This window comes from Peromyscus leucopus, chromosome 5 (genome assembly GCF_004664715.2).
Source record: "Peromyscus leucopus breed LL Stock chromosome 5, UCI_PerLeu_2.1, whole genome shotgun sequence".
Taxonomy (NCBI): Eukaryota; Metazoa; Chordata; class Mammalia; order Rodentia; family Cricetidae; genus Peromyscus; species Peromyscus leucopus.
In genome coordinates, this window is record NC_051067.1 from 67,073,565 (window position 1) to 67,087,847 (window position 14,283).

The 14,283-nt window shown below is 43.4% G+C and overlaps 1 protein-coding gene across 1 annotated transcript in view; it reads right to left on the bottom strand.

The window, feature by feature from the left end:
• The window catches only part of St8sia6 (ST8 alpha-N-acetyl-neuraminide alpha-2,8-sialyltransferase 6), a 140,829-nt gene that overhangs the window by 75,326 nt on the left and 51,220 nt on the right, over positions 1–14,283 (bottom strand). The gene's annotated exons all lie outside the window — the stretch shown is intronic.

The window sequence follows — 14,283 nt, forward strand, 5'->3', positions numbered from 1 at the left end:
TCATGGACACAGTGTTCAATGGAGACACACTGCGTCCGAGTCAACCAGCAGGGAGCCCAGCAAACAGATTGGAGATCTGGACAAAGACACGACAGACCGCACTTCTTTAGACCCTGGGTATGCGAGGCGAGAGAGAAGGGGGCACGCAGGTAAAGAGGAGAGCAAAATAGATTCACGACTGACTCTACAAGATCTCTCTACGGTGCATTCTGAAACTACTGGGTGTGGGTTACCTGTGGGGTCGCAAAGTCTCTCTGAGGGCCAGCAAGATGGCTCCAAGCCTGGTGACCCCGATTTCAGCTCTTGGAATACGGGGTGGAAGGGGAGACCGACTCCCCTAAACTGTGGTCTGCCGTTCCTCCTCCCACCACTGCCCCTCCTCCACTCTTTCCCTAACAGGACTTCCTGTGCAACTCCCATGTATTATCGCACTCACAGGCATTTGTTTATTGCTAATGTGTAGTGTGTTTTCTTCAGGCAGCACCGTTAATGAAGTGAATTACCCAGTCAGCGATGCTTTAAATTACGATGGCTTTGTAATGTTCAATTGTGGAACGGTGACAACCAGGTGCCAGCAGAACTGTCTCATACACCTTTCCTTAAACTGGAGAGGATCTATCTTAATAAAAACAAACTAGCTTTGCTCAGCTGCAGACCAGACAGGCTGCATACAAATCAGATGAGGGTACCTGATGCACAGTGGAGACGACAGGATGGATTCTGGAGAAGCCAAAAAGGGTCTTTGGGGTTAGTGGGGCTGACCTTGCCTTATGGGCTTCACTCTGGCCTTAGCCTTCAGCCTGTGAGTTTCTCTTTCTTAATTCTTCCCAGTCAAGTAGCTAAAGGGATTAAGTGGGGTATGTATGTATGAGAACATCTGATACACAGAAGCCTATAAATAACTGTTGTCTTCTTGCTCTAAATTCATCACTGAAATCTATCTTCAGGCCACTCAGTTCAGGCCAATTATTCTTATCATCACTGGGGCTACAGACACCTCTCTTTGCAGGGAGTCCCTCAATCCCCGGAGAACAGACAGGGGACCTTTCTACATCCCTTTGCTTTCTGTGTCTCTCTGTCCCTGTTTTTCATTCAAAATCTTCAGTTTCTTCCTTTTCCTCCTCCTTTCTAAAACACTCTGGAGGAAGGGAACAAAGGCCTTCTAAGCTCTGAGATGAAAATACTCATGACTGGATGACAGATTCCATCTTAGGTAGTGGCATGCAGCCCAAAAGGGATGTGACGGTGAGCGCCCTTTAACATCTGATTGGCAGGCAACTTTCGGATAAGTCAAAGGGAGCAGAGAAGGGGAGCAGTCAAGATGAAAAAGTAGGAACTCCAAAGGCTCTGAGTCAGAAGCAACTGGTAAAACAAGCCGTGAGTCCATGCAGGGCTGATGTGTAAGCTGCTCCCCAACCCAGAGACCTGCTCAGAAGAGTCCAGTTCTAAGGACTGGTATCAATAGGGGTGGAGATGAAAGCAGTCCTGGCTATGGCAAGCCACAGAAGCAAATGGCATCATAGTCCTCTACAAGGATCTCATTTTAAGAGATGAATAAGGAGATGTCCACCTGGCACTAGTTCACAGTGTGGTCTGAGCTGCTGGCGAAGAGAAAGAAAGAGGAACAGAATTCAGAGGCACTGTCTAAACCACCCCAAACATCAAGGAGAGATTCTGCAAGCTCCAAGTATGATTTCTGTTTCTGTCCCCTCCAAGTCTTATTACTGCTGTTTAATTCCAGTTCATTGTAATTTTCTGATGAAAACTTCTTATTCAATTATCTCAAACAGAAAATTACGGGCTTATATATTCATGACCAAACTCTACAGCAAGCATCTCTGCCACGCCACCCCCTCCACCACCAGAGAGACATGTCCTGGCTAGCACAGTGATTCTCTCCCAGGAGATGTGCTAGAACATGGAGACTAATTTGGTTTGTAAAGCTTCCCAGACCAACAAGCTGAGATGACTACAATGGTCCTCCTTGACAATGCTCCTCTGTAAGATGGCCATTGCTGCTCACCTGCCTCTGTGCAAGCCTGTCTCACTATGCACCTGTAGCATTTAGCGCATCTGTCACATCTTGCCAGCTCCCTTGATTCCTGCCTCCACTGACATCCCCTCACACCTTGCAAAATAAGTGACTGAAGAAATGCAGCTCCAACCATAGATATCCCTAGACCTGATGCCCATAGGGCTGGGACTTGATAAATCCATGGCATCCAATTTGCTAGGCCTTCTATAGGCCTTAACAATTCTATTTCAAGCCCCAGTTCTCTCAGTGGCCACTCTGCACATTCAGTTCTCCTACTGTCTTGACCATTCACTGCCCTTCTAACATCTCACTCAGTCATGCTGCCTGTTTCAGAGGACACAGTGCTGCTGGGTGTGATTAATCCAAAGCTGTCAGTCCTGACCTTCCATCTGAAAGAAAGGCCTCCTGTCTCACATGTGATAATGCACCTGCCATCCCACCCCTCTACGTCTTCTCTGAGATCAGGTCCTTCCCTACTGCTCCTTCTGAAAGCATCCTTACCCTCTTGCTCTCTACCATTGCCATCATCAATTCACTCCTGTCTCAAAATCAAAAGCAAAATAACTCACTTTGCCATTCCCCTCACTTTATTGCCTATTCTACTCTTCCCTGTTTATAAACTCACCAACTGGCTCTCAGAGAGCATCACTAAGTCAGAGGAGACCTCAGTGCCTCTCTTTCGCTTCCCAACCTGCAGCAGTATCCGGTTCCGCCCACAGTCAGGGCCCGTCTGCAGCTTCTTTTCTGGGTCATCCTGTATGTCTTGGTATTGCCTGTCATTCATTTTCTGATATGACTTTAGAGTCATGACTGGCATTCAGCTACAGCTGTTGTCCTATACATTGCCTCTGGGTCTCCTGCCCTTGCCTCCTGCCTGCTCTCCCTAACCCTCTCCACGGGCCTCTTTCCCCCATTTATTCTCATTGGCCCACAGTGGGCTGTCTCACACGGACACTTGATGGGATCATGCCACTTCTCTGCTCCAAATCTTCCCCCTTGGGACATGCAGCCCGCTCCTGAGTGGGATATCCAAAACATCAGCCACCTAGCTGGTTGGCCTTTGACTGTGAGTTTAATGGCAGTTTGCTAACCACTAAATGATACAAATTTCCCTTTCTCTCCATTCCCTGCAAGTCTGATACCATGAATTCTGACGGCCTTTATTACTTAATAATAGAATTTGTTTGCTTGGTGCCAACAAACAAGCCTTTAGGCACATTTTCATTACTTCAATGTGTCGGGAGGAAGGACTCTTTAATAAGACTTGGGGGAGAAGAGACCAAATGAGGCATTTCTCCTATCAGTGTCATCTCTGTAGGTGCTGGGTTTTTGTGAAAATGCTGTTTTGATAAGTCATCTTTGAGTTGAAAATGGTCATGCTACAAGTCCACCTGGCAAGAAGCTGGGGAGACTGCACTGGTTCTTGCCAAGAATTAAACAGTACAACTCTGATAACGCAGAGAATATCTCTCAAAGGAACGATGGTACACAAGTCTGCAGAATACCGCCATTGGCACTTAACATCCACCACCACCTCTAAAGCACAGAATTAATGTCACCTTCTGAGTGTGACCTGTAATCATGCAATCATGCAATCAGTCCCCCCGCCAAGTAAAACATTCCAAGGAACAATCTGCATGTAAGGCTCTCAGGAACTCCAAGAGCGGCTATGCTCTATTTATGGTAACATAATGGGTGCCACAACATAAAGCTTAAAGTCTAATCAATTTTTCTCTCTCGGAGGAATGGATGCATTAATAATAGGCAGAGAATAGTTTCTAAAAACAGAAGGCTCAAAGAATGAATTTTTTAGGTAAGTATTTCTAATATTCCTTCTTCATCCAAGAGTGATAAGATAGGACAGCATGCTGACCACTAGCGGAAAACCCTACGCAGAGGGGTCTAACAGGCTGGTCAGTCTCTGGGACTCAGGTTATGATGACCGCCAGGGTCCTACCTCTGCACCTAAGATCACCAAGCAAATTCCTTATGGTGTGCTCCCCTACCCCTGTGTGGGATTCTGATAGGAGAAGAGCAAGTGTAATGATTGATCTTGACTTTCAACTCCATAGGAACTAGAATCCACTAAGAGACATGCCTCTGGGTGGTCTGTGAGGGTGTTTGCAGCAAGGGTGAAATGAATGGAGTAGATTCCCCCCACCCCTAAGTGGACAGACCTTTCCAGAAGGCCCAGATACAAAGATTTGCAAGGGGGAAGTTGTTCTGTTTGCATCTTGCTAGTCAGTGCTTCCATCCTTTTGTGGTCGCTGCTGCCGCCATGTTTTGCTTACATTAGAACCCATCTTTTTGTGAAGGCAGGAGCTCATCAGGAATTCTCCAGGTCTTCAGCATCAGCCTGGGACTGCTGAGGCTCAGGGTTGTGGGTTGAGCAGCTACTAGGTTCTCAGATTCTCTAGTTCACAGACAACCATTGCTAGACTAACTGGTTCCTTTGGTATAAGCCAACCTGATAAATCTTTTATAACAAGTGTTCACTCCCTTAGTTCTGTTCCCCTAGCGAAGCCCGTAGCAAGTACCCAGCCCACTGTGTGGTTGGTTACTCCCCACTAACAAAGTGTAGTGCTCTGTCTTGTAAATCATTCTTAGATGTGTGTTGATGAATGTTGCTTCTGAAATGCCCATACTCAAAAACAGATAAAATTGGGGTTCGGTGCCTACAAAGATGAGGGACAAATCCTGATCCTTCTCTTTGCTCGGTCATTCATCAGTAATGTGTAGAGTCCACACCATGTGCCTGGGAGAAGGATGGCACTTGAGATACTCCAGTGAACAGAGCCACGGCACTGCTGCCTTGGAGCAAGCCATCTGCTGAGCAGGATAAGCAACTAAATGTACACATACCATCTGACCAGCAACATGAGAGCCAGCTCTTTTCCATAATCATATTAATTTGAAGAAACCATGAATCTGTGCATTTAATTCAAAATACGGGAACTGCTTTTAAAATGACAACATAGATAGCGACTTATTCTTTTAAACATGAACACTGCTGGCAACCGAAATTTTAAAATATTCTGCAGATCATCTCTGTTTACTTGGCTCTTATCTGTTTCCATTTACCATCAATGAAGATAAATTAGCCACCCCTCAACTATTAAACCAGTTATCAAGATGCATTTTCAAACATTCCCATTATGGAAAGACAGTTTTCAAAATTATAAATTCAGAGCTGTTGTACACATATAAAATGATATACACTAAAGATTTTACTTTGCTCATAAGGGACCCAGTTAAAGGAAGAATCCATAGTATGAACACATTTATAAATCAAGAATATTGAGATGAATGTGTGGAGGTAAAGCTGGTTAAAAAGGGGTAAGATAATTTGCATATTTATAGGAAAAAATTAGTTTGCATGATGCGTATAGCTAAGAGTTCTCAAATAGCTCCCAGAGGATCAGACTAAGATAATTCAGAGTTGTGGGATCTAAACACAGCAAACTTATTAATGAACCTGTTGGCTAGATTTCATGGTCACTGGGAGAGAAAAAGCATCCATAGACTTACTCAGCTGTGAACGCTATGAACTGTAATGCCAATCCACCAGCCAACATGTGCCCACAATGGAAATAGTGGGATCACAGTTATGGGAGCAACCAACTATTCTATGATTGGATTTGGGGCAAGATCCATGGGAGGAAATCATGGAACTATACATCTGGTGACAACCACTGGCTGGGGAGAGCATTGGTCCTATACTATGCAGGGGGCAACATATTATACTTGTTTAACTACCTTAATGTGGCATCAAACTGTCTTCTAACCACAAACATTTACACCCGTAGACAATGCTACTCTGTCTTAATCAGAGAAGCTTCACTCTGCAATGACAGTGGTGAATGCATAAAATAGTAGTTGTTTAAGATGCCGAGCATAAGGAACAGCTGAGTGTTCAGCCCTAAAAAGGACATTTACCAGCCCCTTTAAGACCAACATCTGGACAAAACAACAGAATACAGAATGGAAAAAGATTTTTTAACAACTACACATTGATTGAGGCCTAATATCCAAAAGACATAAAGAACTTTAAAATCTATAAAAAAAAAATCAAGAAAAAAAAAACAATTAAACACTGGAGTATAGATCTAAGCTAAGAATTCTCAATAGAGGAAATTCAAATGGCTGTGAAACACTTAAAAACATGTTCAACATTGTAAATCATCAGGGAAATACAAATCAAAACTACTTTGAGCTGGGCAGTGGTGGTACACGCTTTAATCCCAGAACTGGTGGGGGAGGGGCAGGGACAGTTATATCTCTGCCCAAGGCCAGCTTGGTTTACAAGCAAGTTCTAGGACAGCCAGGGCTACACAGAGAAACACTGTCTCAAAAAATAAAAATAAAAACAAAAACACCAAAACAAACAAACAAAAACAACAAAACTGCAATAGTCTGAAGAAAAAACTGCTTTGAGATTTCATCTGACACCTGTCAGAATGGCCGGGAAACAGAATTAAGCTATGGATGGATTGGGGAATGGGGACTGGGACAGAAGGAGGGGTAGGGAAGATAAGGAAAACTGACGCAATACAGGGAGAGACAGCTAAAATTAAGAGCCATTTGAGTGATGATACAGAAACCTAATACAGGAGAAGCTTCCTAAAATACACACCTATATAAAAGCAATCTAAATGAAATCACCAAGTAATAGGGGAGACAGAGCCCCAACTGGTCATCTCTTGTCACCTAATGAAGCTTCCAGTGCCTGCAATGGGCTACATCTAATTGTGTTGTTGGTCAAAAGACTCCCATGAGAACCCCCAAACAACCCAGGCTGTTGCCAAGACTATAGGTTGCTCTCCACAAACTGACCACAAGGCCCCATTCCTGAAGACACCACCTACACAACTCATTGAACATGGAGAAGCCAAGCTGGTGCTTCTGTAGAGCATTCATCAGTACATTCTGGTGTCTTTGGTACCAGAAGATACACTGCATGCTACCAAAAGAGACACAAACACCAACTCAACCACAAACCCTCTGATCTACAATGGTGTCTTGCCTACAAGATATGCTAGGACAATGGTGGCACAGAGCCTGCAGGGCAACCCAATGCTTAGTTGACTTAAGGTCCACTGTATGAGATGGAACCCATATCTGACACTGCTTGAATGACCAGGAACCTAAGACTATATAGCCTAGTCACTGAGGGTAAAACTAAATATTAAAAGCATGCAGCAATAAAATAATCCCTAATGAAATTCTGCTATACCCATAGATCAGTGCCTTGTTCAACCATCACCAGAGAAGATTCCTCCTGCAGCAGTTGGGAACAAATACAGAGACCCACAGCCAGGTATCATGCAGATCACCAGAGACCTCAGAACACTCAGCTCTAAAGGGATATCTCCATCAAATCTCTCTCTCTCAGAGCTCAGGGAACCCTATGGAAGAGGACTTTTAGGATAGAAAGAGAGAAAATATGTATCAGTTTAAAATAAAATAAATAATTAATAAGATAATAATAAAGACTTAACATGACATTATGAGACAAGGAACCTCCAAAGATACACTGAGTTTGTTTTTTGTTGTTGTTGTTGTTGTTTTTGTAGTTGTTGTTGTTGTTGACCATCTACTGTTCCTCCAGTTAAGATTCCCTTGGAGAAAGCTAAATTGATCTTTTGCAATTGGTTATCAATTGGAGATTGTGTTTGGGTTAGGGATGAGGGCATGTGTCCACTTCTCCTTTCAGCTTAGGACCCCAATTGGTGCAGACCCATGCAGGCCCTGTGCATGCTGTCTCAGTCTCTGTGAATTCATATGTGCATGGACTCTGTTGACTTAGAGACCCCTGTTTTCTTGGTGTCCTCCGTCCCCTCTGGCTCTTAACACTCTTTCTGCATATGGAGGCCAGAGTACAACCTAACATGTCATTTCTCAAGAGCCGCCCATTTTATTTTTTAAAGACAGGGTCTTTCACTGGCCTGCAGCATGTCAAGCAGACCAAAGCAGACGAACAGGGAACCCCAGAGATCTGTCTGTCTCCTACCCTGGCCTCCACCACTAGGATTACAAGTATGGACCACTATGCCCAGCTGGGTTCTGAGGATAAAACACATTTTCTCATGCTCACAAGGCAAGCACTTTACCAGTGCAACCATCTCCTTAGCCCTGTATCAACAAATTCACATATATTAGCATGCTTAAGAATGAAAGACGTAAGAAACATATATGGTATGGTCCTTAGGTACACCTTCCTTAGGTCTGTTTCATTTATTCCTCACCAGAAACCTGTAAGTGAGTTACTGGAAACATTCCAGGAAATGAGGAAAAGAAAGCACCTCTAAAATCCCTCTCCTGGTTAAGAGTGGATTTTCAAATCCATATGCTACAATTCTGTGTGCTCCACCCAGCCCCTTCAGGGAGCCCCATTTTACTGCAGCATCACTACCTCCCCCTTCCGGTGAGTTTTTGAGAGGTGACAAGGACTCTCTTTTTGATTAAACTCCATTACGTCTTACCCTGAACCCTTTTCAATTAGCTCCTATTATCAGGAATACCCTTAAGAGCCCAATTATAGCAATAACCTTGCTAGGTTAGGTTATTCTGCACCCCACATTTTTCCTGAGTATCCCCGCTATCTCCTCAAACTCACTGTCTATTGTCCTAGTTAGTTTTCACTGCCAACCTGGAATAGACTAGAGTCACATGCAAAGGGAGTCCCCCTTGGAACTTTTCTCAGATGAGATTGGACTGTGAGAAGATCTGTGAGAGGTTGTTTTCATTGTCCATTGCTGGAGGAGGGCCCAGCACACTGTGGGCAGCACCACCCCTAGGCAAGTAGTCCTGGGCTGGATAAGAAACGAAGCGCAAGCCTTTGAGCGAGCCAGCAAGCAGCCTTCTTCCATGGTTTCTGGGTCATGTGCCTGCCTTGATTTCCTACCCTGACTTACTTCAGTGATGGGAGGTAATCTGGAAGTGTAAGTCAAACAAACTTTTCCTCACCTAAGTTCTTTTGGTGAGGGTTTATGGCAGCAACAGAAGAACACCTAGAATATCTGATCCCTTGGATCTGCCTTCAGCAAAATCCTAAACTTATACTCTCCTTACCTTAAATGTTTCCTCCTAATCATTTCCCATACATTGACACTCCCCCACAATGTGTGTGTGAGAGAGTGTGTGTGTGTGTGTATGTGTGTGTGTGTGTGTGTGTGTGTGTGTGTGTGTGTATGAGAGAGAGAGATCCTGATACTTATAGTTTTCTGCTTTTCCTTCTGCTTGCAGTTGAACCCATGTTTGTCTACTGTAAAATTCCATGGTAATAACACCCACCATGATAGATATCTAAATAAAATCTGCTTCACCATTGTAATAGGTGTTACGAATGGCTCTGTTTCTTAGAGCCATTTTTCACTTTTACACACTGTAGTTAACAATGGCAACACAGAAGCATTCTTGTTTAAAGGCATGCCAGTGAGTTATTTCCAGTGGAGAGACAGCCCCTGCCATACATGCACACTGAGGAAAAGTTAGCTTTGCCTTGTTTCCATACACATCACTCTTCCTAATTTATAAGTGTGTCTGTTCTATAAACTCTCTTTTAAATCAGTTATAACATCTCACAAGTTTTCCTCACTGGTACATTACATAGAATCCTTACAGTGTTCATTCTCATATCTGTGTGAGATGTGTTCTCCGCCTTCTTATAAAAAATATCTTAAATAAGTGTACTGAAATCATATCTGAATTGAATAAATAGAGTATACTGATCAAGATTAACATTGGTGGTGAAAAGACATTGATTCCCATCTCTATTCTTCCACATATTGTACCTTAACCTTAGGGAAGTTATTTAACCTTTCTCTATCTGGAGATAATAGTATCTCTCACATGGAAGTGAAGCAAAGGCTGTAGGAGAGAGTTCATGAAAAAGCTCAGCACAGTGACGGGAATGGGTAGCCCACGTACTAAGTGGCATTCAGGAGCAGTAGTCCATACTGCACCATCTATCACTGTGTTGCCTGCCTCTTGCAGTAGAGCATATCCAACTGCATCATGCCCTTGTTTCTCCTGGATATTTTTATTAAAAATACAAATTTTATTGTTAAGATAAGAGTTGTATCCATGTCAATGGATGCCCACACACTCTAGAAGAGAATTTGACATTGCTGCTGCCGTGGTTGCTATTATAGCAGAGGCAGCCATCACTGCTACTGTTTCTGGAATTACCATTTCATAATTGCTTACTACAGCTAGCACAGTGGAGACCCTGGCAGCAAAAGTAGCTACCACAGTTAATTAATCTTTCATTCTATTGGGCATGATAAATTTAATTTAATAGTTATATACATTTCGATTGGCTTTGAAAATTATAAATTTATAAACTCAAGTTCCATTTGCTTTTGGGATACCATCTTACAAGGACTCTAATTTGCAGTAAGGCTCGTTAAGGAAGGGAATGGCTCAGTTGCCTTTAGCCTACTGGCTATGGGTGGGTTAGGACCTCTGTTGGTCTTTTCTGTGTCGAACACACAGATTGCAAGCCCAGTGCCACTTTGAGATCTTTGGCAGCAGTTAACTCTGCAGCCAGTTTTCAGAGACGGGTAATGCCTGGGGGGCTCTCACCAACCTAAGATAGAGTGCCTGTGTGGCCTGGGCAGGCGTCTCCATGACGGGTAAGGTGACCTGCTGACATCCCATGCAACCTAAGTCAGAAGCTCATTTATTAGTAAAAGGGAGATCTGTAGGGCCCTGACCCCCGTTTTGGATAACTGTTGCCTTGCTTGCTGACCTTGACCTTGATATCCTCCCTATGCTAATTCCCTCCTGGGTTTCACCCTCCTGAATGCTTAAGGGAAATTCCTTGTCTATGTATCTTGCACAATGGGTGTTAACAGCTTAGATGCAAGATTGTAAAACATCTGTAACAAACTTCTGCCCTCCAGGGTTCTCCCATTGTGCTGTAAGCCTATATTTAAGACCTCCCTCCTTCAATAAACGGCATTTGGCATGAGAGGGAGAGGGAGAGGGAGAGGGAGAGGGAGAGGGAGAGGAGAGAGAGAGAGAGAGAGAGAGAGAGAGAGAGAGAGAGAGAGAGAGAGAGAGAAATACAAATCTTGGTTTAGTAAATGGGGGTGGGACCTAACGTGTTTCATTTCTAATAGACCCCCAGGTTGTGCCGCTCGGCTGGACTGATGAGAGTGGTTCGGGTAACAAGGTCTTAGAAAGCACAGAGTCAAGTTCTTCTGCCCTCAGGTCTCTGTTAATAGTCCATGATGGTTAAAAATTGGGTGCCAACTTGATGGTATTTGTAAGCACCACATGAAAACTTTCTGAGCCTGGGTATGTCTGCAAAGGGTTATCTAGATAAGGTTAACTGATGTGGAGAGATCTACTCTAATGTGGGGAACCATTCCATGGAACAGGGTCCTGAATTGACTGAAAAGGAGAAAGTAAGCTAGGCAGAAGCATTCCTCAGTCTCTGCCTCCTGACTGTGGGTACAATGTGAGCAGCCATCTCAAGTTCCCCACCACAACCACTGAACTCTCCAACTGTGACCCCAAACAAACCTTTCTCCCTTAAGTTCCTACTGTCAGGCATCACAGCAATCAGAAAGGTAACTAATACACAACCTATAGCAAGACGTGGCAGACCAGTAATGTGAGAGACTCTTACAGCTGAAGTGCAGTGTTGGTGGGAAAGCAATAGAACAACTTGGAAATCATGAGAGTGAAATGAGCTACATCACATGTCACTAAATGGGCATTGTTTTCCATAAGAAAAAGCACAACAAAGGAACTAATGTAAGAGGAGTCTTGCGTGCTGAGAACACAACATAATTGCTTTTCTGACTCAGCTACAGGCTTGGTCTCCCAGCAGCTCTGTATCAATGCAAATCTCCAGGCAGCCCTGAACAGAATCTAGTCCTGTGAATGCAGCCCTTGAATGTCCATTATGCAAAATCTTGGTGACAGCTCAAGGACACAGGTCAGCTCTGAGAAGTCATCAAAGGATGCAAGCTCCGGGGATGCCTTTCGATGTCAGTTATAGCCACACTGAAGCATCCATCTTGTTTCTCTAATGACAATCAGCATGTTCTCAACCACTTAAGTGTATTTCTGTGCTAACTGAATAGTTTTTATTCCATCTTGGAGAATCAACCTTTGAGACAAGAACTTCAATAGGAAGATACCTTGTATTTTTATTTTTTCCTTTCCTTTTTGTTGCTCAAACTGGTCTCAAACTTGATATTTAGCCCAGGCTAGCTTCAGACTTGGATGCTCCTGCCTCAACTTCCTGGATGCTGGAATTACAGATGTGCACACCTACAGCAGTGACTGTGTACAGATGTGCACTCCTACAGTAGTGACTCTGTGTACAAGTGTGTACTCCTACAGTAGTGACTTTGTGTACAGATGTGCACTCCTACAGTAGTGACTCTGTGTACAGATGTGCACTCCTATGTTACTGACTCTGTGTACAGGTGTGCACTCCTACAGTAGTGACTCTGTGTACAGATGTGCACTCCTACAGCAGTGACTCTGTGTACAGATGTGCATTCCTATGTTACTGACTCTGTGTACAGGTGTGCACTCCTATGTTACTGACTCTGTGTACAGGTGTGCACTCCTACAGTAGTGACTCTGTGTACAGGTGTGCACTCCTATGTTACTGACTCTGTGTACAGGTGTGCACGCCTATGTTACTGACTCTGTGTACAGGTGTGCACTCCTATGTTACTGACTCTGTGTACAGGTGTGCACGCCTATGTTACTGACTCTGTGTTACTATTGAAAGTTTCTGTGAATGGAGCGGTCTGTTCTTGGATCGCTGTAAGAAAAGATGGGACCAATGTAACCAGGGGAAAAGCTGTGGGTCAACCTGATGGTGCTGTCTAATGAAGGTAGAGACTTCAGGGAAGTCACAGAAACTTGAAGCTACAAGAACTAGCTGCTGACTACACATGTCTGAAAATCTTCTCATGGCTTCATTGAGTTCATCTGTAGAGTTCAGAACAATGATTGCAAAGAAACTTTCAGAAATAATGTTCAAACATTGGGGGGATACCTTGTATTCCAAATAAAGTAAGAAGATTATGTTAAAAAATTAATAAAAATAGCAAATGGAACATCTTGTCTTCCTGTGATTTCAGAAATATCAAATGACATGAAAGATCTTAAAAATGATGATTTCCTGATTCAGGGATGTAAAGACAGCACTAGCTTATTCAGTTATGGGAAACTGCCAATCTTGGCGAGATTTCTGTTTTTTCCATGAAACCTATATTTTATAAGATGATGATCACAATTTGTTGAAGAAAGAATTCCCCTCATCTCAAGTTTTTGGCTAGGATTGAATATAAAAAGAGAGTTGCCGTCTCTGTCCGTGGGTCATGATGGACTGTCCCATACCCGCCTCTGGTGTGACTATTCTATCGTATTTCCTAACTCTCTAATAAATTCAAACCAATGAGTGAATAAATAACCAAACAGAAGTGAGGACTCATGACAACTCATCTAGGGAAAAGTAAATTCTGAGGCCAGTTGCAATTTTAAAAATTGAATATTCTGGGGGGGGGGGGAGGAGGAAGAACTCTTAGAACAAGGGTCTTCTGATGAACTCCTTGCTAATCATAAGAATTAGTTAATCTGATGGGCCCAATCTCTTAGTTCTATTTAAGTGAGATTTTTGTGATATTTAAAATGAAGTATTTAAATTTTCTCATTAATATTTAGTGAAAGTCTAAGGAAAATGTGTAGCCCAATTTACTGTGCTTAGGTACACTGTAATTAAGAAAGGTTAGGAGAGTGTCCCGAGAGACCTATCACTCACAGCCTGAAGCAATATAATTACAGATGAAATCAGACCAGGAAGCAGAGCAAAGACTTAATCTTTGAAAAGATGGAATAAAAGTGACTCAAATGTGGTATTAGGTTCTGAGAAGTGCAGTCAATCAAATGTCATTTCAGGCAACTCAGGAGCAATAAACCTCCTTAACAAATCTGAACTACATCCAAGTGTATTAGTTTCTCATCTGCTTATTCACAATTTCCCAGCCAATACAGTGTCCCAGTGTGACTTCCCTTACAATCTAGGATAATCTGACTCTAGGTAAAATGGAGCGACTTTGTCTTGTTGCGGTTTTATTTGGGGTGGGCTGAGTCTTTCCCTTTCAGCCTTGCTGTCTCCCCTTCTGAGGTGGCAGGGCCCAGAAGCTGTCTCCATTGGTCATCAGGACTTCTTTTCCAGCCCTGTAAGGCTGGCCTCTAAAGCACCTCCTCCCAGG